Source organism: Pavona decussata, unplaced genomic scaffold (genome assembly GCF_977016875.1).
Source record: "Pavona decussata unplaced genomic scaffold, jaPavDecu1.1 SCAFFOLD_1425, whole genome shotgun sequence".
Taxonomy (NCBI): domain Eukaryota; kingdom Metazoa; phylum Cnidaria; class Anthozoa; order Scleractinia; family Agariciidae; genus Pavona; species Pavona decussata.
The window spans coordinates 22,501-46,301 of record NW_028146041.1 but is presented as its reverse complement, the minus strand read 5'-3'; the positions used below and the strand labels follow the sequence as shown (position 1 = coordinate 46,301).

The 23,801-nt window shown below is 39.0% G+C and overlaps 1 long non-coding RNA gene across 1 annotated transcript; it reads left to right on the top strand.

Annotated features, from left to right (window-relative positions):
* The first annotated feature begins 782 nt into the window (after positions 1–782).
* On the top strand, positions 783–20,097 carry LOC146448054 (uncharacterized). The gene is made up of 2 exons (XR_014861347.1): positions 783–1,535; positions 16,806–20,097. It is a non-coding gene; the product is annotated as an uncharacterized LOC146448054 (long non-coding RNA).
* Positions 20,098–23,801: the final 3,704 nt, after the last annotated feature.

Genomic DNA, 23,801 nt, shown 5'->3' with positions numbered 1-23,801 from the left:
CTGAAACGTTTTATTATGAAAACGTCTGCCATATCGGCCTTTTAAATATGTTATTTAGTGCTGGTTGTGTTGCGTCTCTGAATGCCTTGCCCACTTGGTAAAGTTGGTTGCAAAGTGTTTAGAGGAGCGCCTGTATACGAGTTTTACTGGGAATCTCCTTGTATTTGGCTACTGCTCAGTCACTTAGTTAGTTGGCGTCGCTAGAAGAGCTTCAGTTCAGTTGAAGCTGAACAGAAATCGTTCTTTGATTATGTGAGCGTCCGGTGGGCTGCTTTGAAAGAACGAGTTTTTTGAACTCGTACATTCCTAGCTTGGATGTAGTAGTCGAAGATTGACCACGCCATGTGCTGGTTAAGATGGTTGAAATTCCATGGGTCTGGTGAATATATTTAATGGTGTTCTGTTATTCCATATAATTTTTTCAAACAAATTTTTCCTTTTTTATTACTATTTGATGGTAAATAAACTGAGTGGAGTGCAATTTGGTCTAAAATCTGCGCGAGTTCGACTGGAAAGCACAAGTATAATTTCAGATCATAATTGCACGACACGAAGGCAAGTACCACTTTATTACACCCATTGTGAAACAACACGGTTTTTCTTGTTAATATCAATATTTATTTATCCCCTTCAGGAAACCCTGTTCTGGATACGCTGTTGCGATAGGCTAATAATCTGCGACTGAGAGCAAAGAAAAAATCGCACTGCTTAGGGATAATCAGAAGCCGGATCACCATTGATTTCAAAATGGGTGTAATAAATGTCAAAACATTATAATCTGTGAAGAAACTCAGATACATGCTTGCAGTTTTGAGACGTTTTTATTTGAGCATTGCATCAGTTTCGGCAATATAAACCTGATGTCCGTCAGTTTCTTCATTTTTCACCTGCGGCTTATTGTTGTGCGTGCTTCATTGACGTCGACCATGTTGGCTAGCTAGTCTGCCAGTTTGAATAAAACGAAATAAAACAGTTACTGTTGGAATTGTCTTATTGTTATGACAACATACTTTTTCTTGAGAAAAAAGACCTCAATAAGCATGGATTGCACCCTATCCCCCCCCCCCCAATCCCCCCCCAACACACACACACCTAAAGCCTAAACGCTTCTATAAGGAGAAAAAAAAAGAAATATTCCAATGCGACAATGAACAAAAACAATTGAAAACAAAGAAAGATCGAATGGATTTTACACATGCATTCAAATCTCCTACTTTATTTTCTCAAGTCAAGATACAACACATCTATTTGGACCCAACATGACAGAGTAGGTTTCGAAGCGCTTGTTTTGGCAACCTGGAAACGAGGTTGTTGTTTTCGATTATCATTCTGACGTCACTGTTTTCAAGGGCAACGAGGCGAGGAAAGTTGCAAAGTTGGTCGTCAGAGCTCTGCTTGAAGACTCTCAAAATCCAAAATTGCCTCTGCAATCTGCGATCATCAGACCGAGCAAACGTCTTCTCAGTGGAAATATGTGTTAATAGATTGCTCTTCAGTAGAAAGTTTTACGAAGAAATCCTCCGGTGAGGCGATCGGTAAGTGACACATTCATGATCGCATGATCACCTGTTGTTTAAAATTTTCCCGCCTTAGTAAGTTTACTTCAAGGAATCTCGCTGTATGGACCTCCCTGAAAAAGGAACGCTGTACTTAGGATTTTGTTGTAGTCCCTTGCTACATACACCTTTCCTGTGGACCGTAGCCTTAGTTGTGTAGTGTGACATCGGTTTTATGAGTGTACAATGATCCCGACCCCAAAGGATGATGCGTACTTTTCTTCACGCTGCGCTGACCCGTGGATCCCCACGTTATTTTTGGAACAGAATGGTGTGCTTCACTGCGGAATTTAAGCAAACCTAACAGGGTTAAGACTGGCATGGTAGCTAGACATTTTGGACGAACAGCTTCTTTGTTTTTAAATTAAGTTTTTTTATTTACATTTCCTTTCAAGTACGTTATTCCAGGGTGAAATCGCGTCGATCATCGAAAACGTAGTGGATAAGTCGATAGTACTCGATATTTGTCGTTGATTGTCAATCGGCAAGTTTAATTTGTCGATAAACGTGGCTCAGGGAACATCAATCAGTTCGGGTTATATTACAAAGAACGAAATCGGGCACGATCCAACGGTTTAGCACGGCTGAACAAAGTAATGTTAACCATTTCTCAAAGTACGCATCCTTATTCTACATTGAATAACGACAGCATTTATAACAAACCACTTGGTTGCTCAGTTTTTATTAAACTTTATTGCCGCACTTATTCTTCTATAAATTGCCATAGCTATATCCGATTTTGGCTTGGCTAATTTCACAGCCAATTGAACGCAATTTCTGTCAATAACAATCGATAGTCAGTTCAAAATCTTGTGATTATTAACCTCTTACTGACCGAGCGCGAGGACCGTACTGGGGAATATTGGCCCGAGGTCAATATTCCCCAGTACGGCTCGAGCAAGCTAGGTTAGTAAGTAGTTTATTATATGGCACTCGGAGCAAACTTGTTTATTTTAATAAACGCACTTCCGGTCACTTGAATTCAAAGGGTTTCCGTCGTGACGTGTTTTTGATGACGTGAGCAACCCAGAAAAAATATGAACAAGCTACGGTACCACGAAACATGAAAACAAATTTACTGAACCTTTACATGTTTATAGAAAAGAGTTCAAGAACGATTTGTAGCGGAATTTGACGAAAATCTTAACAGCTGCGGTTGGTTTTTGAAACTCACAAAAAGGTTTCTTCGATCCCAGAAATGAAAGAAGGGGGGTAGGGAGGGGAAGGAACGAAACGCTTGCAGACAAACCCCTGGATTTTGAAAACCTGCGTTCACCAGGGAATGACAAGAGCAAAAGTCTTCGGTAAAACAACTATTCACTGGAGGAGATTTACTTGCTGTTCTCCCCACAGGATTTGGAAAAAGCTTGATATTTCAACTCTTAGCACTTGTAAACAACGACCATGTTGTCCTTGTAATTTGTCTATTGAAAAGTATTGTGAGCGATCAAATCAAGGAGGCCTATTTAATGGGGATTTCGGCTGGCTCGTTGTCTGACTGCCTCCAAACAGACTTCGTGAGCGGAAAATACCGTCTGCTTTTTGCTTCTGCTGTCACATACTTGCCTTACCAAACATTTAGTCGTGTCGTCACTGGGAATTCTTACAAGAACATTTTCAGACTCTATTTTAAAAACAACCTTGACTTGGAGGCTGTCTTCAGGAAGATTTTTATGTTCAGATACTGGTCAATATTATCGTTATTTTCTTTATCAGATGCTTGAAGCCTTTCCTGCACAAATTCCAAAGATTTCCGTGAAGACTTTCCCTTGTTTGTTTTGGTCCCCGGCGTTAACACTCGCACCGATTTGCGAATCGGACGCTTTCCCGCTGGAGTATCCAGTAATTATCCCTTTGACTCCTGTCGTGTTTCCAATGGTTTTCACATAAATTACCTTTTTCCTAGAGCGGCTTTACTCGTTAAAATCGCAGTAGATAAAAAAATATTCTTGGCTTCCAAAGTTAACTGCATATTAAACTGGAATGATTAAACAAATGTTTCCCGACGTAAAATAATATGGTTGCCGATTAATCATTAGCTGAAAAACACAGTCTAGCGCAAAAATTGCTAAAATTCACAGCATGTTGATGAAAACCTTTGGCATATCAAATTTCAACCAGCTTATGCAAATTGTCCTTGACTATGCATCTGTCGCTTCTCAAACGATTATATGAATTGACAAAGACTCAAAAATCAACAAAAAGCTTTTCCAACAAAACTTTTTTATTGAAATTAACAATATATTTGCTATTAGAGGCAAAAAACTTTCAGTTTTTTTGCATGTGTGCAAACACGCATGTAAAATTTGAAGACGCTGAGCCGTGTTTGTACAAGGCGATCACTCGCAGTAAATTCGGGCACGTTTGCGATGAAAATTACAGAAGTCACACAATTCTGGTTCAAATCATCACTTAAACTATTTGTAAAAAGCAAATCAACATCGGAAAACATCATTTACCGTGTTGTCACCATTGTCCTGGTCTTATAAACTCCGTTTGAAGCCCGCGGTTCGGTTTTAACTTTTGAGGCATATTTTGGTAGCCGCGTGGAAATATAAGAGATCACAATGTGAAACGGCTTTTCGCTGTTTTTTAACACCTCCAAGTTCTCTTTTTTGACGGTAGATTATTGTTCACGGTTATTCCTTTCCATTGTGAGCTTAAAAAAGATGTGCTTGCTTTAAAAGATGAAAAAAGCATGTCTTGAAATTTCAGGACCGATTCACGCGCGGCACCATTTTGTAATTTTGCTCAGCTCCATGCGGTAGGTTCAGAAGCATCCTTTCCCCTACCCCCTAAAATGCCTTAAAATGTGCGCAAAAGACAGATTCTGATTGGTTTATCATTCTACTAGCTATTGTGACCTTTTCAGGATGAAAAAAACCCTGGAGGGGAGGGAGAAGGTATCGAGTTTCACGAGCAGAGCATGTGCGAGGGACGGCCGGTTTTGGCCGGTATAGGAGTCAATGGGTTAAGCGCTTATTTGCTGAAGTTGACTTTGGTGTAGTAGCTGCAGTAAACTCGGTAATTTTACCTTGTAACGATTCCTGGACAAATGAATACAGTTATCCAAGATTTCGAATCTTTCGAGCACAAGGATTACAAACGCGATTTGAATGCTTGTCACATTTTACTACCTCAAATCCAGCTCTTTGAAAGGTTTGACCTAAAATTTCACCCTTGCAGCCCTTCCTTTTGGACGGATTAAAAAGATTTTCTGTAGAAATATTACTATTACCAAATGTAACTTTGAAGCTGCAATTACATAGCCTGCATTGTTCGTTCGGATTCATTCGAAATTCTCTATTCCCTCAGCGCGATCCTTCCGAAATGTTTTTAAACTATTTTGGTTCTACATGCATCCTGGAAAGTTTACTTCCGCTCGGAAGACCAAGCCTTTGATTGGTGTATTTGTGACAGCTGTTGACAGGATCAAATGTCGTTACGCGCACTCAAGCATGACAAGCAGTGCGAGTGGTTTTCAAAATCCCGGGATTTGTCTGCAAGCGTTTTCTCCTTTCTTCCCAGCCCCCTCCCCGCTTACTCGCGCCATATTCGCGCGGTCCTTGCTCGGAAAGAGTACGGAAACGCTCGCTACGCAGGCTACCATATAGAAGCCCCCTAATACTGAAATGCAAAAAAAAATAAATCCTATCCACATAGTAAGCCCCTCTAAATGTATGGCCCCAGGGGTTCTGCATATTAGTTAAAATATAATTTTTGCAAACAAAAGTATAATGCAATCTTGCATAATGTATAGTCATTGTATTACATCGCTGCTGTAGAGTCAAATTATTACTGTTGAGTGTAACACAGATGACTTCAGTGACAAACCTTGTCTATAACACACTGGTCCTTACAATGCTGGTGTAGAGTCAAATTGGTACGGTTGAGTGTAACAGAGATGACTTCGGTGACAAACCTTGGCTATAACACACTGGTCCTTACAATGCTGGTGTAGAGTCAAATTATTACTGTTGAGTGTAAGCCAGATGACTTCAGTGACAAACCTTGTCTATAACACACTGGTCCTTACAATTCTGGTGTAGAGTCAAATTAGTACTGTTAAGTGTAAGCCAGATGACTTCAGTGAGAAACCTTGTCTATAACACACTGGTCCTTACAATTCTGGTGTAGAGTCAAATTAGTACTGTTGAGTGTAAGCCAGATGACTTCAGTGACAAGCCTTGGCTATAACACACTGGTCCTTACAATGCTGGTGTAGAGTCAAATTATTACTGTTGAGTGTAAGCCAGATGACTTCAGTGACAAACCTTGTCTATAACACACTGGTCCTTACAATTCTGGTGTAGAGTCAAATTAGTACTGTTAAGTGTAAGCCAGATGACTTCAGTGAGAAACCTTGTCTATAACACACTGGTCCTTACAATTCTGGTGTAGAGTCAAATTAGTACTGTTGAGTGTAAGCCAGATGACTTCAGTGACAAGCCTTGGCTATAACACACTGGTCCTTACAATGCTGGTGTAGAGTCAAATTAGTACTGTTGAGTGTAAGCCAGATGACTTCAGTGACAAGCCTTGGCTATAACACACTGGTCCTTACAACGCTGGTGTAGAGTCAAATTAGTACTGTTGAGTGTAAGCCAGATGACTTCAGTGACAAGCCTTGGCTATAACACACTGGTCCTTACAACGCTGGTGTAGAGTCAAATTAGTACTGTTGAGTGTAAGCCAGATGACTTCAGTGACAAACCTTGTCTATAACACACTGGTCCTTACAATGCTGGTGTAGAGTCAAATTGGTACGGTTGAGTGTAACAGAGATGACTTCGGTGACAAACCTTGTCAATAACACACTGGTCCTTACAATGCTGGTGTAGAGTCAAATTAGTACTGTTGAGTGTAAGCCAGATGACTTCAGTGACAAACCTTGTCTATAACACACTGGTCCTTACAATGCTGGTGTAGAGTCAAATTAGTACTGTTAAGTGTAAGCCAGATGACTTCAGTGAGAAACCTTGGCTATAACACACTGGTCCTTACAATTCTGGTGTAGAGTCAAATTAGTACTGTTGAGTAAAAGCCAGATGACTTCAGTGACAAGCCTTGGCTATAACACACTGGTCCTTACAACGCTGGTGTAGAGTCAAATTAGTACTGTTGAGTGTAAGCCAGATGACTTCAGTGACAAACCTTGTCTATAACACACTGGTCCTTACAATGCTGGTGTAGAGTCAAATTAGTACTGTTGAGTGTAAGCCAGATGACTTCAGTGACAAACCTTGTCTATAACACACTGGTCCTTACAATGCTGCTGTAGAGTCAAATTGGTGCGGTTGAGTGTAACAGAGATGACTTCGGTGACAAACCTTGTCAATAACACACTGGTCCTTACAACGCTGGTGTAGAGTCAAATTATTACTGTTGAGTGTAAGCCAGATGACTTCAGTGACAAACCTTGGCTATAACACACTGGTCCTTACAATGCTGGTGTAGAGTCAAATTATTACTGTTGAGTGTAAGCCAGATGACTTCAGTGACAAACCTTGTCTATAACACACTGGTCCTTACAATGCTGGTGTAGAGTCAAATTAGTACTGTTGAGTAAAAGCCAGATGACTTCAGTGACAAACCTTGGCTATAAAACACTGGTCCTTACAACTCTGGTGTAGAGTCAAATTACAGTACCGCTCAAAAGTAAGTTACCACCCTCTCGCGAGACGCGATTCTCGTCTCGCGAGACGAGAGTCTCGTCTCGCGATACAAGAATCTCGTCTCGCGAGACGAGAGTCTCGTCTCGCGAAAGGGTGAAAAAACTGTAAGTATATTTATTAAGGCTTGATTTTCTCGCGAGAGTTTCGCGATAAAGCGAACGATGGCTGCGGAGAAGACCAGCGAACCTGTTGATCAATCTTGTCATTGCGCATTTATTCGGAAGTGGCACATTGGGTTATCGGAGCTAATGGCTAATAAATCTGCAGAAACGTAATAAAGCGTCTTCGTGTAAATGTAAATAAAACGAAAATGTAGTAAACATGATAAGGTGGATCTTTTATAGTTTTTTTATGAAGCCATTGCGTTACACTTGCCTGAACACATATTTGAGGATGTCTCATGTTTCACTTGAAAGTTCGCGTTGATTTGGTTTTCAAGTGCAAATTGTTTTGTTGGTATTTTACACATACAAGTTCATTGCGTTTGAAGGCGAAATCGTAATGCTTGCAAATGAAACTTTCCGATCAAAATCTCCGGTTTTGAAGGTTGAGATGTATAAAGCACGGCGCGGTAACCTTTGACATCTTCGCGTTGCCGATATGCAAATTCGGTGTACAATGAACTGAAATCAATTCTGAAACAGAACTACACAGTTTATGACAGCTCTTCAACAACTTTAGCGTTTTCGATTTTCTTTATTCACAACTTTGTTTTTTTCTTGGTAGAAATCGCATTTGCTTGCAACCACAAAGATTTAAGAAGTTCGACTCCGTAGCGGTAATTAGCAAAGCACGATACATGTCACGTATGCAAATTTGAACCGCGGTGAACTTGAAAAACATTGTAGGTTTCAGGGTTTTCAAAAACTGTTTTATAGATACAGGCACAGAACTTGATTTTAAGAAGGCTGTTTTTTAAATGTAGGAATTGTGTGTGTGTGTGCGGCTCGTCGCTATTACCCGTACATGTAAAACGAAACCTTCGAAGTGACTGAAGACATGAGCTTGCTTAGCGCATCGCTTTGCAAACTTCACTAAACGAAACCTTTGAAGTGACTGAACACACCATTTTTGTAAATAAAAAATCTCTTACATTGTGCACGAATCGAAACTTTTGAACTGGATGAAGACAAAATTGTTTCGAATCACATAAGCTCTTACAATGCGAACGACAAGTGCGTGAGAAACTCGGTTGTTTTCTTCTCACAAGAAACTCGGTAATATTCCAAAATTTCCGCTTCGGTGATTCTCGCGAGACGAGATTCGCGTATCGAGAGACGAGAGTCGCGTCTCTCGAGACGAGAATCTCGTCTCGAGAGACGCGACTCTGTGTTACACTCAACAGAAACACAGAGACGAGAATCTCGTCTCGAGACACGCGACTCTCGTCTCGCGAGAAACGAGACGAGACTGGTAACTTACTTTTGAGCGGTACTGTAGTACTGTTGAGTGTAAGCCAGATGACTTCAGTGACAGACCTTGTCTATAACACACTGGTCCTTACTTCGCTGGTGTAGAATCAAATTAGTACTGTTGAGTGTAGCACAGATGACTTCAGTGACAAACCTTGTCAATAACACACTGGTCCTTACAACGCTGGTGTAGAGTCAAGTTAGTACTGTTGAGTGTAACACAGATTACTTCAGTGACAAACCTTGTCAATAACACACTGGTCCTTACAACGCTGGTGAAGAGTCAAGTTAGTACTGTTGAGTGTAACACAGATTATTTCAGTGACAAACCTTGTCAATAACACACTGGTCCTAACAACGCTGGTGTAGAGTCAAATGTTTAGTGTAACACAGATGACTTTAGTGACAAACCTTGTCTATAACACACTGGTCGTAACAACGCTGGTGTAGAATCAGATTAGTACTGTTGAGTGTAACCCAGATGACTTTAGTGACAAACCTTGTCTATAACACACTGGTCCTTACAATGCTGGTGTAGAGTCAAATTAGTACTGTTTAGTGTAACCCAGATGACTTCAGTGCAAACCTTGTCAATAACACACTGGTCCTTACAATGCTGGTGTAGAGTCAAATTAGTACTGTTGAGTGTAACCCAGATGACTTAAGTGACAAACCTTGTCAATAACATGCTGGTCCTTAGCGGGTGTAGAGTCAAATTAGTACTGTTGAATGTAACACAGATGACTTCAGTGACAAACCTTGTCTATAACACACTGGTCCTTACAATGCTGGTGTAGAGTCAAGTTAGTACTGTTGAGTGTAAGCCAGATGACTTCAGTGACAAACCTTGTCTATAACACACTGGTCCTTACAATGCTGGTGTAGAGTCAAGTTAGTACTGTTGAGTGTAAGCCAGATGACTTCAGTGACAAACCTTGTCTATAACACACTGGTCCTTACAATTCTGGTGTAGAGTCAAATTAGTACTGTTGAGTGTAAGCCAGATGACTTCAGTGACAAACCTTGGCTATAACACACTAGTCCTTACAACGCTGGTGTAGAGTCAAATTAGTACTGTTGAGTGTAAGCCAGATTACTTCAGTGACAAACCTTGTCAATAACACACTGGTCCTTACAACGCTGGTGTAGAGTCAAGTTAGTACTGTTGAGTGTAACAGAGATGACTTCAGTGACAAACCTTGTCAATAACACACTGGTCCTTACAACGCTGGTGTAGAGTCAAATTAGTACTGTTGAGTGTAACACAGATGACTTCAGTGACAAACCTTGTCTATAACACACTGGTCCTTACAACGCTGGTGTAGAGTCAAGTTAGTACTGTTGAGTGTAACAGAGATGACTTCAGTGACAAACCTTGTCAATAACACACTGGTCCTTACAACGCTGGTGTAGAGTCAAATTAGTACTGTTGAGTGTAACACAGATGACTTCAGTGACAAACCTTGTCTATAACACACTGGTCCTTACAACGCTGGTGTAGAGTCAAGTTAGTACTGTTGAGTGTAAGCCAGATGACTTCAGTGACAAACCTTGTCTATAACACACTGGTCCTTACAATGCTGGTGTAGAGTCAAGTTATTACTGTTGAGTGTAACACAGATGACTTCAGTGACAAACCTTGGCTATAACACACTGGTCCTTACAACGCTGGTGTAGAGTCAAATTAGTACTGTTGAGTGTAACACAGATGACTTCAGTGACAAACCTTGTCAATAACATGCTAGGCTCAGTTGATCAAAGCCCGATTAACCTTATCCTTCATTTATGTTATCCTTGATTTGAGTTTATTTACTTATTTGTAAGGATTCTTCCAAAATATTTTTTCCTGTTGTTTTGACTTAGACGTTTCTTTGCCATTAGCTTACAATTAGCTTTAAAATATTTTTAATGAGCAAGAAACTTCAGTCAATCCTTAACCGTGGATTAGCTTTAATCGGCTTTTGAACAACCTGGCCCTGGTCCTTACAATGGTGGTGTAGAGTCAAATTAGTACTGTTAAGTGTAACACAGATGACTTCAATGACAAACCTTGTCAACAATACACTAGTCCTTGCATCGCTGGTGTAGAGTTAAGTTAGTATTGTTAAGTGTAACAGAGATGACTTCAGTTACAAACCCTGTCAATAACACACTGGTCCTTACATCCCTGGTGTAGAGTTAAGCTAGTACTGTGAAGTGTTATACAGATGACTCCAGTGACAAACCTTGGTCCTTACAACGCTGGTGTAGAGTCAAACTAGTAATGTTAAGTGTTATAGAGATGTCTTCAGTGACAAACCTCGTTGATAACACACTGGTCCTGTCAATGCTGGTGTAGTACTATTAAGGTCCAGCTGAAAACAGTTTTCTAGTATACAGGTGTAAGCAAATGTTAGTTGCAAACCACGTGCTCCTAGGTGCACAATATTAGCATGGTGCAAAATTAACTTAGAAGGAATGTGTTTTAATACTTGTGTTTGAGCTATGTTTAGTTGCTGTTGCCATGGCAATGCCGAAAGCTACTAATCGTCCATAAATAAGAGGTTTCTTTTATTTTTAGAGAATAGACTCATTCTTTTCTCATTCTTTTTTTTTTTTTTTTACAATGCTGGTGTAGAGTTAAGTGAGTACTGTTAAGTGTAACAGAGATGACTTCAGTGACAAACCTTGTCTATAACACACTGGTCCTTACAGTGCTGATGTAGAGTCAAATTAGTACTGTTAAGTGTAACACAGATGACTTCAGTGATGGGGTGCTTAGAACAGCAAAGTTGTTATTCTTAATTAAATTTGTGCATGCCACGATCATCTTCCCAATGCGTGCACTGTGTGGAAATTAATATCATCTGTTTAATGAAACTTTTCACAAAAAAGCTTAAACATTGATTTGTATTGCCTTAATAAAGCGTGAAAAGGAGGAGATGTGAAAAGAGTTGTATTATTGAAATTCACTGTAAGCGAACTGGCATTTGATATTGGGTGCTTTTTTATTACCAGTGAAGACATGGTCTATAATAATGAAGTTTATGTTTCTAAAATACTTGCTCCTAGCAAAGAGTTTCCGAAATATCAAACCAAAAGGAGTAAAAAAAGAAAACAGGGAAACTCAGTGTGGAAGTCGCATTCTGATTATACTTGACGATGCATTAACAAACAATAAAATTAGCTCTTTGGCCTATGTACCACGCGCTCTTTTTGACATTATTTACATTTTATATACAGTGAAGTGATTCTCTAAGTAATTTTTAGCTGAAAAGCGAGAATGTTTTTCAGAATGCTGTAAAGAAATTGGCAAATCCATGTATCTGTTTAGCGAACGGAAAATGTTTATTGATTGTTCGTTAGTTTGCAGGATGGGAAGTTGTTTTTAAAAATCTTGATCCTGAAGGGGCGCGTTGTGACCATAGTGATTCATTTCTCTAGCTTCCCCGGGGAAAGTTAAAATATCTCACCTACTTTAAAGAGTTTACGATCTTCGGAAACATACCTTATTGTCAGAAATTGTTTGACAAGAGAGAGAACAATAGCTTGAACACATGAATACTAAGCGACCCCAAAATATGGGTGACACACTTAAATTGGTGTGAAGTTGTTTAATGATGTGACTCCAGCTGGCATCCTCTTTGCTTTTATATAATGCTTTTATAATTATGCAGCTGGAGCACCCATTATAAAAAGTTTCATAAAAAGATCCATCTTTTAAGCTGAGGGCCAAAATTAACCACTTTTAATAAACGTCTTGCTTAAGAAATGCCAATCGACTGAATCAAAAGCCTTTTTGAAATCAATGAATATAGCTAAGCTAGGTATAGCTTCTAAGGAAGATACCCATAGTGTATTTTCGATCAGACTGATGTTTTGTCCTATATATCAACTTTTAATATATCCGGTTTGGACTTCACTGATTAGTTTTTGGAGAAGTTAAGAGATCCGGCCTGCGATGGTTTTGGCAGCAATCTTGTAATCAATATTAAGAAGTGATATTGGTAGGTAGGTTTTTTTCAGTACAGCTTTGATGATTCCTTGCTTTTGAGTAATATTTAGTTGCCTGTGCTTGAGGCCCTAGTTGAAGCTTTCAACCATTTTATCCCCTAATAAAGGCCAGAAGTGTACTGCTTTAGGGTTTGTAAACATTCTTCTTGGGTAAGAGGCAATTCAAGCTCTTCTTGTTCGTTCTCGTTTAATTTAGTTAAACTAGGATGGTTAAAGAATAGATTGTCGTGTTACATCCCTGGTAGATACTTCTGTATACAGACTTTGGTAGAAGGGCTTTTGATGCGCTTAAATTTCATCAGAGTTTGTGATTCCCTGACCATGCTCCAGTTAAAGTCCGGATATATATGATTTAGAATTTTGCCATTTTTCTTAGTTTAGGAAACATTTGGTATTTTTTCCCCTTGTTTGTGCCATCAAGTTTGATCTTGTTCGCTTTCTTATAATGGCTCCTTTGGTTTTATATGCTGCTAGCTTATCAAGCCTCGATCTGAGACAGTATAGCTTCGTGATGTTCTCTTCTGTTCTATGTGTCGCTAGTATTTACAACAGGCTGTCAATGTGATCGGAAAGCTCTTTTTCAGCAACTCTGCGTTCCCTATTTTTCCTCTTGCAATATTGCACACAGAATCCTCTTATTTCCATTTTGATCATGTCCCAGATGAGACTGTCCTTAAAATAACAATATTTGCTTTTGTATTCGGAGATCCTATTTTCTAGCACCAGGGCCTCTTGGGACATTATCGTTGAATCAGAGATTGAAAACTATTGCCAAGTGATCAGAAAGTGTGGAGTTATGATTCTGTCGAAACCAACCAATAGTCTAGCCTACATTGTACTTTTAAAGCTTTATCATGTCATGTGAATTGTTGTTGGCGCCTCCAAACATCCTGAAGATTCAAACATTTGCATGAATTTGTGGTTTTGCTTTCTATTGATGCCACAACCACCAGACTTATCTTGACTTATCTTATTGAAGTCACCACCAATGATCACGTCACCAGTGGAGCAAGTGTTCATAAGAATGTGTAAAAAGTTTGAATATAAGGGTTTTTGTTCTGAAACATTACTCCGGCTGTAGATGTTACACAAGTAGAAGTTAGTATCATTTATGGCGACCTGAAGCAAAAGGTATCTTCCATTCTTGTCAGCAGTTACTGTATATGATTCGTGCGTATGTCTTATTTAGGGTTAAATAGAATTATGACACCCCTCATGTGATTTGTGCCATGAGATATTCTCTATGGCTTCACTTACAATATTGTGCTGGAACTAAAAATGAACCAATCAGAACACAAAGCAAACATAATGCAGCAGGTGGCAAGCATGAGAAAACTTGGGAATGAGAGTGAAGTAACACTCATGACTGCAGGTAGCTCAAATCACACCATTTCTATTTTGACATACAGCATAATTACTTTGCCTGTATCTACTAAACTCCAAGACGAAAACAAAAACAACCAAACAAAAAAAATTGTATTAATAAAAACGATTCCTTTTCCTCCCCCACCATCTGCACGTGGGTCTCCGAGGATAATTAGGAGACATATATAAATTGACAGAATGTTAGCATATCCATTTTGACAAGAATTGGACTTTTTTTTTTTTTTGCCTGTATATGGCAACCTTAACTCCCTCTCTTCCTTAAGCTAAAATTATGTTTTTCTTTGAGTTTGTAATTCAAAAAAATAGCCTATAGAATACTCAACTGATTTATACAATGTTGTAGAAACATCTGGGGATGTTCTGTGCTCATTGGCATATTTCCTTTAGCGGTCTTAACTGTTTGAAAACTGTTTAAAACTAAGCTTCCCAAAACTAACCTACAAACCTAGCTCCTATGATCAGAGTGAACTTTGGAGTTTCGGTAATAAAAAGCTAATTACTCGGGCCGTAAGGCGGACCGAGTTAAGGTTTCAGTAGCATTATCAAATTCTTTTTTATTTTGGGGTCGTGATGGGCCGAGAGATAAGACTTCGACCAGGAGTTATTGTTCTTGGTCTCATTTTTTGTACTCGGGGGTACTCAACAGATGCTTGGGTAGGGAGGTGCGGCGTGGGCGTTCAAACCCTGACCCTGTTTAATACACAATTCTCTGATTTCCCTATCCCATTTAAGACAATTAAAAATTTTCAGGCCCTTTCTAAGACATTTAACCCAAAATCACACCCTGTTTAAGACTAGAAAGAAATAAGAATGCAAGTTAGTTTCTTATTTAATGCATTGGCAATCACAATCTGTTTAAGCCATTAGGTCATGTAAACACCCTGAAAACCATACCCTATCGGGCCGCACGTCCCCGTTAAGGTCACATAAGGGAGTACCCCCCCCCCCCCCCCCACCCAGGTTTATATCATACCGAAAATTATGATCCGTCATTGACCCGGCGTCACATACATATTAGGACTGACAAATGGTTTCTGTCTCTAAACGAAAGGTGAAAATGTAAGGATTAAAGCCCGGGAATTGTAAAGCATTTGTATGATAATTGTCGGTTTCCCCTGTATTTCATTCTGACTGCAAGAAATGCAATTCTATCTGGTGGTTACTTATTGCCTCACTATATCTCTGTATCTATCTACAGTACTGTGCAAAAATAATGAGAGCGAAATTCGCCGAAATTCGTCCTTTGTTCTCACGAATTTTCAAGGAAATTTCGAACGATATTTCGCGATCTTTCTTCGAAAATTCAAAGAACTTTCGAAGAAATGTTGCGTGGAAATCGAAATTTCGTAAAAGCTAACGAAACTTCGATGAAACGAAGTTTCGAACGAGCGAAAAAGCGAAGAACAATCGCATAAGCGAGAGGAAACATCAAGGAATTTTCGAAGAAACGAAAGGAACATGGAAATTGAGTGACGTACGGACAGCAAGATAAACATTACACTGTATCACCCGAAGCCTACGCTGTGACATTCATGAACTGTATTCGTTTTCATTTTACTGCGCATATCTCTTTTGCTCTACAGTAGGAAAGTGTTTTGTGACATATATACATGTAGAGATAAACTTCACATCAGCTAAAAACATCATATTAGTTGAATGTGATTTAATTTGACAAAAGATCGTGACTTTCAAATCGGGCATCTTTGTCGACTCAAATACCGCAAAACGCGGAGAATTATGTAAAGGTTTCAAATTTGGGTTCAAAACCAGGATGCGCATAAACATTGACGGCGATGTGGGGCACTTAATCTGGTAGATGTTATTAAAAAGGATACAAACAAAAAAGCGCTGAAGCACTGTTCCCTCCACCACGTGCGATGACACAAGAAAGCAATCGTGAAGCGAACGGCCGACTGTGCGTTGTCAATTTTACCACCTGCAACGGCAAATTTATCCAGTGGACTTTCTATTTCTGTTCTGGGTAAATGTTTTCTCATGTTAAAGTTTGCCAATCATGTAGGTAAGATGTGGAATCCTCCTTAGATAAACCGGAATAAAACAAACTGTGTGACATTTTGTTTACATTCATGTGCGCGATGGTATGGTGCCCAGACTTCTCTCTTGAACTACGGTTGCCATGATTACGTATCCACCTATTGTTGTTGAGATGAAACCTCGAGTGATATTACTGTAGCTTAAAGAGTCATTGTAAGAGAATCGTTTGCCGAAAATTCGATACCTTTCTCTCGAAAAATTGAATTCCTCTTCGAAAATTCGAGACTGACCTTCCGAAATTTCGAAATGCCACTCAAAAATTCGTTCGAATTTTCGAGCGGACAAGGCCGTAATTTCGAGTGTGTCAAAACAATAGCGGCTTCGAAAATTCGCCGAACATTCGATCAAGTTTCTTGTCCTTCGAAATTTCGCTGTTTTTCGCCACTTTTCGCCGAATTTCGTTGAAATTCGCTCTCATTACTTTTGCACAGTACTGTATCTATTTGGTAGCCTGCGAGCAAGCTCTCTTGGGGGTGGGGGGCGGGAGGGGAAAGAGGATCCACTCCCAAGAGAGCTTGCTCGCAGGCTATCTATTTGGTGGAATTAGCAATGCTGGAGGTTATCACTGTTAAAGGATTGTAGGCGTTACGCACCACACAGTCAAATTTTGGCCGGAGTATAAGCTGGAAACAGCTTCTTGTTACAATCTGTGCCCTTGCTTTGTAGATTGTATAGAAGAAATTGTTGACTTCTGGAATATTTCTAACATTCTTCTCTTTTATCTCCAGGACCTCCAGGGAGCAGTACAGTGCACACAGTTTCTTCACTGTTAATTAATCATGTTCATTTGCAGTGCAAGGCTTTCTGTGTTGAAGGCTGATGTTTTGCTTTGTGTTTACTGGGTAAGGAGGGGTGGATTAGAGCTGGTTCTGACTTGTAGATCATTTTATAAAGTAAATCCAGGGGTTTCATTAACATTATTAACAGGCAGATTAGAAAACATTGTTTGGGATGCTAGAAGCAGTCAGACAAGGTGATGTTTACTGGTCATCAATATTCCTGGAGCTTGGCCATTAATGAAACCCCTGTTAGTTATTGGTGGAACAAGACTCTACTAATGCAGGAATGTAGCTATGATCAACCTCAGAGGGCTCATCAATAAACCAAATTTGCTCTTTTGGACTGTACAGCTGTAACATTGGCTTGAGGCATTTATGTTGAAGTGTTTAAATTTGAGCTGCTCATAAGATATCATTTCAGAGGGTTAATTACACTGGAAGCCATTTTCTAGCTGTATCCCTGCTAATGCGTAATGGGTATAATTAACAATTATTCCACGAGCTAGCGTTGGATATGAGATGATAGATAGCCAAGGAGGAGCGCAGTGCGGAGTTGGCTATAATCATCTCATATCCAACAAGCGGGAGTGGAATAATTTATTTTATTGAAAAAAATCAAGAAGTACTGCTAGATTTTGCTTATTTCGCTTGACAATTTAATGGTCTCCATTTCTCGGGCATGGTATAATGGCTCATATACCAAGGCCACTAAGCCAATCAAATTGCTCGAATTGCATAATACAATGATCCAATTGTTAATAATAACTGTTATTCCAAGCATTTTAATAAGATAGTCTTTTGCATTTATCAATGTGATGCCTGAGGTGGGGGGGGGCTCCTGGCATGTGTGGGGCATTTGACCTCTATTGCATTCCCCACCTTCGGGAATTTGACTAAGAATATGGGCGCCAGGTTGGGGACATTTGCTTTTTTTGCTTGAGGAATGGGACCAAGTCACATCGTCCCATGTGCTCATCCATGCCCCTGCCATCTTGTAAGTGCCTGTGTGGAGATTGAAAGCATTTTAAAGTGGGATTTTACCTCCTGCAAATAATCTCTATCCTATAGATGGTGCTCAGTTGTATAGCTCAACATGTTAGACTTTTCGTTTCTGTTAGATTTAGACAATGATGTCTGATTGAATTGTTTAAAATGCTAGATTTGTATACCTAAACATGGTGCACTTTTTCCTGTTAGATTGAGAGAAATTAATGATATCCGACTGTCACTTGAAATGCTGAATTCGTATAGCTCAACATGGTGCATTCCTTTTTGTATTAGACTGAGAAAATGGTATCTGTTTGTGTCACTTTAAATGCTAGGTTTGTTGATTATTTTCCTTGGATTACACAGAGCATCCAAGGAATTTATAAAAAAAAAGCTTGGTAATGTTTATCAATGATTTGTAAGATATACACAATAACTACTATGAACTTAAGGGATATTACTTCCCCATGGTGGGGATATTTGATCTGATTTGACCCAATTTTGGGGCTCCACAGTGGGGATTTTGACCAAAAACTCTTCTGAAAAGTCATATGCCCCACATATGCCCGGGTCCCCCCCCCCCTCTCTGCTTAACATTAATAGATGCATTACTGTTACATAGTAGAGTGGGTATATGCTCTGACTTTGGTACGGATGAGATTTGCTTACTTTTTATACTAAACATTTGTATGTGTGGTTGCATTTGGCAAACTTTTTACAGAAAATTAATTTGACTTAGTTTGCAGACTAAATCTGTCATCCCTTATTTTCCTGGCCCCAGCTGTTCAAAGGCTTGATAACTTTGTCCGCTGGATAAGGCACTATTCAAGGTCTAAAATATACTTCACGTTGCACGTTGTGCAAGGTTTTCAAAACTTAACTGTGGTTAGAGTGTGCATATTTGCTTGACACAAGGATATACTGAAACCTTTGCACAGATTGAAACTGTGGGATAGTAACTTATCCACAGGATAAAGTTATCCGGCTTTTGAACAACTGGAGCCTGGTTGGCAAAATTTGTGAAATTTGCCAAAAATATAGAAGACCCATAGTGCTCGGGTGGTGCTGGCAGATAATTTTTCAGGAAAACAAGCTGAACAATAGGGATCACAACAGTAATTTTATTGTCAAGCTTGGAAGGCTTGATAGAAGAGTTTGGATAAGCTTGAAAAGCATAGGTTTGATTCAAATAATTGCAACCTTTCTTTGGCATGAAGCCCAGACGAGCACTGAGCAGAGTCCACTTTCACCATCTTCTCTTGAGATTGAGGAACAAAAGCGGTCTCAGACAACCAATGAAGAGTAAAATGTTGATCAGCTTGTATTGTGGGTCGAGAAATTTGCCTGCATTTACTATGTGACTCAGATTTTTTTTTCTGGTTGCGGTTTTATATCTTGAAAGGTTTTTGTCTACAAAGCTTTTAAGTTTTGCGTAAGTGCAACCCATGTCTAATTAAATATGCCCCTTGCAAAATAGTAAAATAGAAGGGCTGCCTGTAAAAAGGGGTGTATGTTGCTTCTTAGTGAAAATTTTGATTATTTTCTGAAGAATCTTGCCAAATCAAGGTTAACATACATGTCTGTTGCAAAGATTTTGCAAGATCCTGTGCAAAAATCCTAATTTTACCCCCAAAAGCCGTGAATGCCCCTTTAAGGGAAAGGCCTTCAATTCAAAGTTGTATCTAGGACCAGAGGACACAAACAACAGAAATGGAGAAACATGATTTTGTAAGCTTCATTTATTTGTGTCTTCTTTGTATTGTTGTAAAGCTGGAAAATTAATACTGTACTGTATATCTAAAGACAGTTATGTCCAGAAATGCACCTAAAACCTGAACTTGGGTACTTTATATAAAACAGACCTTTGTCATTTTCAGCGACTTCATGTTTGACAATTATTTGTGTTTCAGTAAGAATTTAGGTTAGGGGACACCTTGTGATGTCTATCATACGGTTCATGCATCTCATTAGCGTGCATTTTTGGACATATCTCCTTGATGGTGTCTACATTCTTTCCAGTTCACTATGTGATCAGTCCTTGGGGCGCTAATATAGTGGCATATGTACATTGCAAAAGTGGCTGATCGGTTTGTTTCTCATAAAAGTTATATGCGCGGCAAATCAACGATTAGTCTTTTTAGGCAAGCGTAAGCAAATACATGTACCCAGTAGAAGAAAAGGTTTAGATGATATTGTATACAGTTCTCCTATGTGACGAAGATTAAGTATGGGAATTAAACCTATTTTTACCTTAGTTTCATTGTACTTTTTTGAAGTTTGATAATTTAAATGTATCCAATTTCTTACTAGGTTGCAAGAGAAAGGGGAATTTAGCAAAAGAGGTTACAGATAGATTCATATTTCGTACTAATTTACAATTGATTCATGCGTCAGCGTGCGTTCATCGAGATACGAAGCACGCGGGGAGTTTGGAGAGCAGGAAAGATGCGTAAAAGTTTTACGCCTTGAGCAACTCCAGCCTCTTGAGTGCTCTCCAAACTTCCTAAGTGATGAACGCACGAATCAATTGTTTGTTTTAAATGTGAATTTGTTTGCTGATGTTTAGCGTGCGCAATGGGAATATGAAGCAGGTTTGCGCAATTGAATATGATTACACGAGTTTACCAGCTGTGTTATAAATTTATTTTGTTTTATTTCCCAAGTCCTTGAAACTAAGTTAGAAATTGGTTTATGGAAATTGTTCTATTTTCGTGGAATTGAAAGATATCTGGTGGAACGAACTAGTTTTCTCATTAAGTCAACAATGACCCCAGCAAGCAATTGCAGCAGGCTAAGCTAAGAATGAAGATAGCCGACAGTCAGTAATAACTGTTCCCATAGACGACCATTGCTCTGTAACGAAAGTCAAAGATAAAATAATTATATGTACAGTAACATCTGGGTAGGCAAATTGTTTTTATTCAGGGTATATCATATGTTTACACACCAGCGTTGCGAGGACCGCAAAATGGTGTGTAAAGTCGAAAATTTAAAGTGGAGTGTAAAAACCATCTGAAAGGGGTTTTAATTACAGCACATATTAAGTATTATCGTTAGCTTGAGATAAGCTTCCCAAAGTACGCAGCTAGTAATGAAAACGTCAACTAAACCTGAAACCCATATTGGGTGGTTTGTGAGGACCGCCATTTTACACACGGTTTCGGTGGTTTATGAGGACCAGCTCTTAAAGTTGTCGGAGACACGTTTTTCGACATGTTACGCCTTTTACAGCCTTGAAGTTTATGAGGACCAGGTATCGGTCCTCACAACTACGGTGGTCCTCACAACGTTGGTGTGCAACCCTAGTTTGGTCCTTGTAACTTCGGTCGGGTGTGCACACACACACACACACACACACACAAAAAAAAAAAAAATTAGTTAAAAAAATATTTCCCAATTCCAGTTCGAAGATCTTTGTGAGCTGTTTGATAGACGAGGGAGGAGTGGATACTGAAATGTAGAGCGCGTTCCTGTGATAGGCGCATGCAAGGCCTGATTCACGAAGCCCTCCTAAGTTAAGATGTCTCTTCAGTATTGTTCCTTAATAAAAGCCTATTGTATTTTATCTCGTTATTTTATCTTAGCTCTTAGCCCCTTTATGTGTAAAACCTTTTGAGAAAAGTGAAAGAAAAATAAGTTATTGGCAGAAATAGGAGCTTGCCGACCACTCCCGGCATAAAATAGTGACACTGAGAACTCGCACGCAAGAAACGTTCTGGGTCGATACTGCGTCATATTTTGCTTGCCTGCCAAGAAATTCACCCTTAGTTGCGATTATGCTTTATAAATTCTATGTTCAGCGATTTTCTAAGTGGTGCTTTATCTATGTTACTTCTGTTTCCACCAGACATGGCAATAACTGATCACATAAACTCATTTTTGAAAGCGAATATTGCAAGCGATTATAGGGTTAATTGAGTGGATCGTAGCTCCTTCACGGATACAGTGACCTATCTTTTTTATTTCATTTCTCAAAATAGTACATAGTAGTGAACAATCACAGAAAGTTTAAGAAAATTTTCACGACAACTTTTGTTTTGCCGGAATCACCTTAAAGAACAATACTTATGATACGTCTTAATTTATGAGGGTTTTATTAATGTAGCCCCTGGAGTTATAACAAGTATTGTTCTTATTATTACCTTTTGGTTGTACGTCTATGGCGTCGTGTCTAAGTTATGTAGCTGTCAAAAGATTGCAATAGCTAATTGGGTGCTTACTAGTTGACCTGGTCGTTTAGGTCAGTAACTTGTCTTTTAATTTGTATTATAGCTACAGGTATAGTGAACTAAGTAGAGCGGTACGGTTTTTATTTGAGCGTCGTAAAACCAAACCAATTACGCCGGCCAATCACAACGGATGCAAACAGCACAATGAACCAATCAAAACCTGGAGTAAATACATGTAACCGGTGCCGAGCGCGGGAAAACGAGGTGCGAGCAAACGGCGATTTCCTTACTTTAGTCTAAAGTAGCTTTTACCTCAGCTAGATGAGTATACAGTAACTCATTTAGGTATTTACATATATTAAGGTAGGTGTTAACAATTGATTGTAGAAATCATTTTTACTTTTGTTTTCGTTTTGCTTTACTTTAGCTTGTGATTGGTTAGTAAAACTCGCGCCATTCTTTCTCAGCCAATAAGAAGCAAAACCAAAACCAATCGTTACTTGTCCACACTGTTCTTCCCGCGTTTGGTTTGATTGGTCCCGTCTATGTCTGTTATGATTGGCTGGAGTAAGTACTTAGCGTTTGGTTGAACGACAATCAATTAAAAACTGATCTAAGATCATTTTGCTTTAGCTGAACTTGAGACTGATGTTATGTAGACATCGAAACGTTCCTGCTTGCTCATTTTGTCACAATTGGTTATTATTATTGGGAATAGTATTTAACATGTTTCCTGATTTTAACTGTAAGACGTGAAATTTCAATACATATTGGATGATATTCAAGAGAGGATGATATTATAATCATTATCTGATTTCTAGCGAATAACACTGTAGTCACAATATAGCTATTTGATGGTATTAATGGTAATTTATACTGGTGTACTTTTTCAGATTCGATACATAATCAATGTCAATATTTGCACATGTGTTAGATTTAGAGTCGTTTGTTAAGATTGAACCAAAGTTTCGATACTTATTTGATCAGCCTTCATCGATGTATCTTTGATTCGTGTCTATTTAAAAAGGCTAGTCTTTGTACAAAGGAGCTTCAAGAAATAAAACTTAAACTAATTGCTAGTTAACCTTATGGTGCTTATTTTGGCACAGTTCCAGGCAGCTCTATGTTAACTTTTAGCGAGGCTTCACTATCTCACCCAACTTTTTTTTTAAATGGCGTCTTCTCTGATTTGTTGGAAAAAACACGATCATTACTTCATGTCGAAGTCTAAGAAATTAAGAATACGGGATGGAGTTTTTCACGTGGGAGGGTTGAGAAGACCGTCACAGTATATCCGATCAAGTTCTTTTTGCTGAATGAAGTTGTTGGCAAAGATCTCAGTCAGGCCAACAAAAAAAGTGTTTAGGAAACTATTCACGATCTTATTATCAAACAGCTCAAAACCTAATTTTCACTACTCCAACAACCTCGTGCATATACTTCAAATCTAAAAACTACAAACCTAACAAGCCTAACCAACAAACTGTTCCTGCTATCAGCTGCCCCATCGAGATCATTCTACTGTGATACTTGGAAAGTCTGCGATGCGCCTGCGATTCTCCCTTCCGCACCGATTACTCAAATACTCCAACACCTCTACTTGAGGAAGCCTCTTTTTACGAATGTTTTTTTTTTTTTGTTATATTTTCCTATTTTCCCTTAATATGCCTTTGAAAACCTTATGCAATTTCATATTCAGTCAAGTTATTTCGTATATTTACGAAAATAATGACAAACTTTAGAAATATTACTGTTCATCTTGCAATTGGCAGTAAGATAAGGTTTAAAG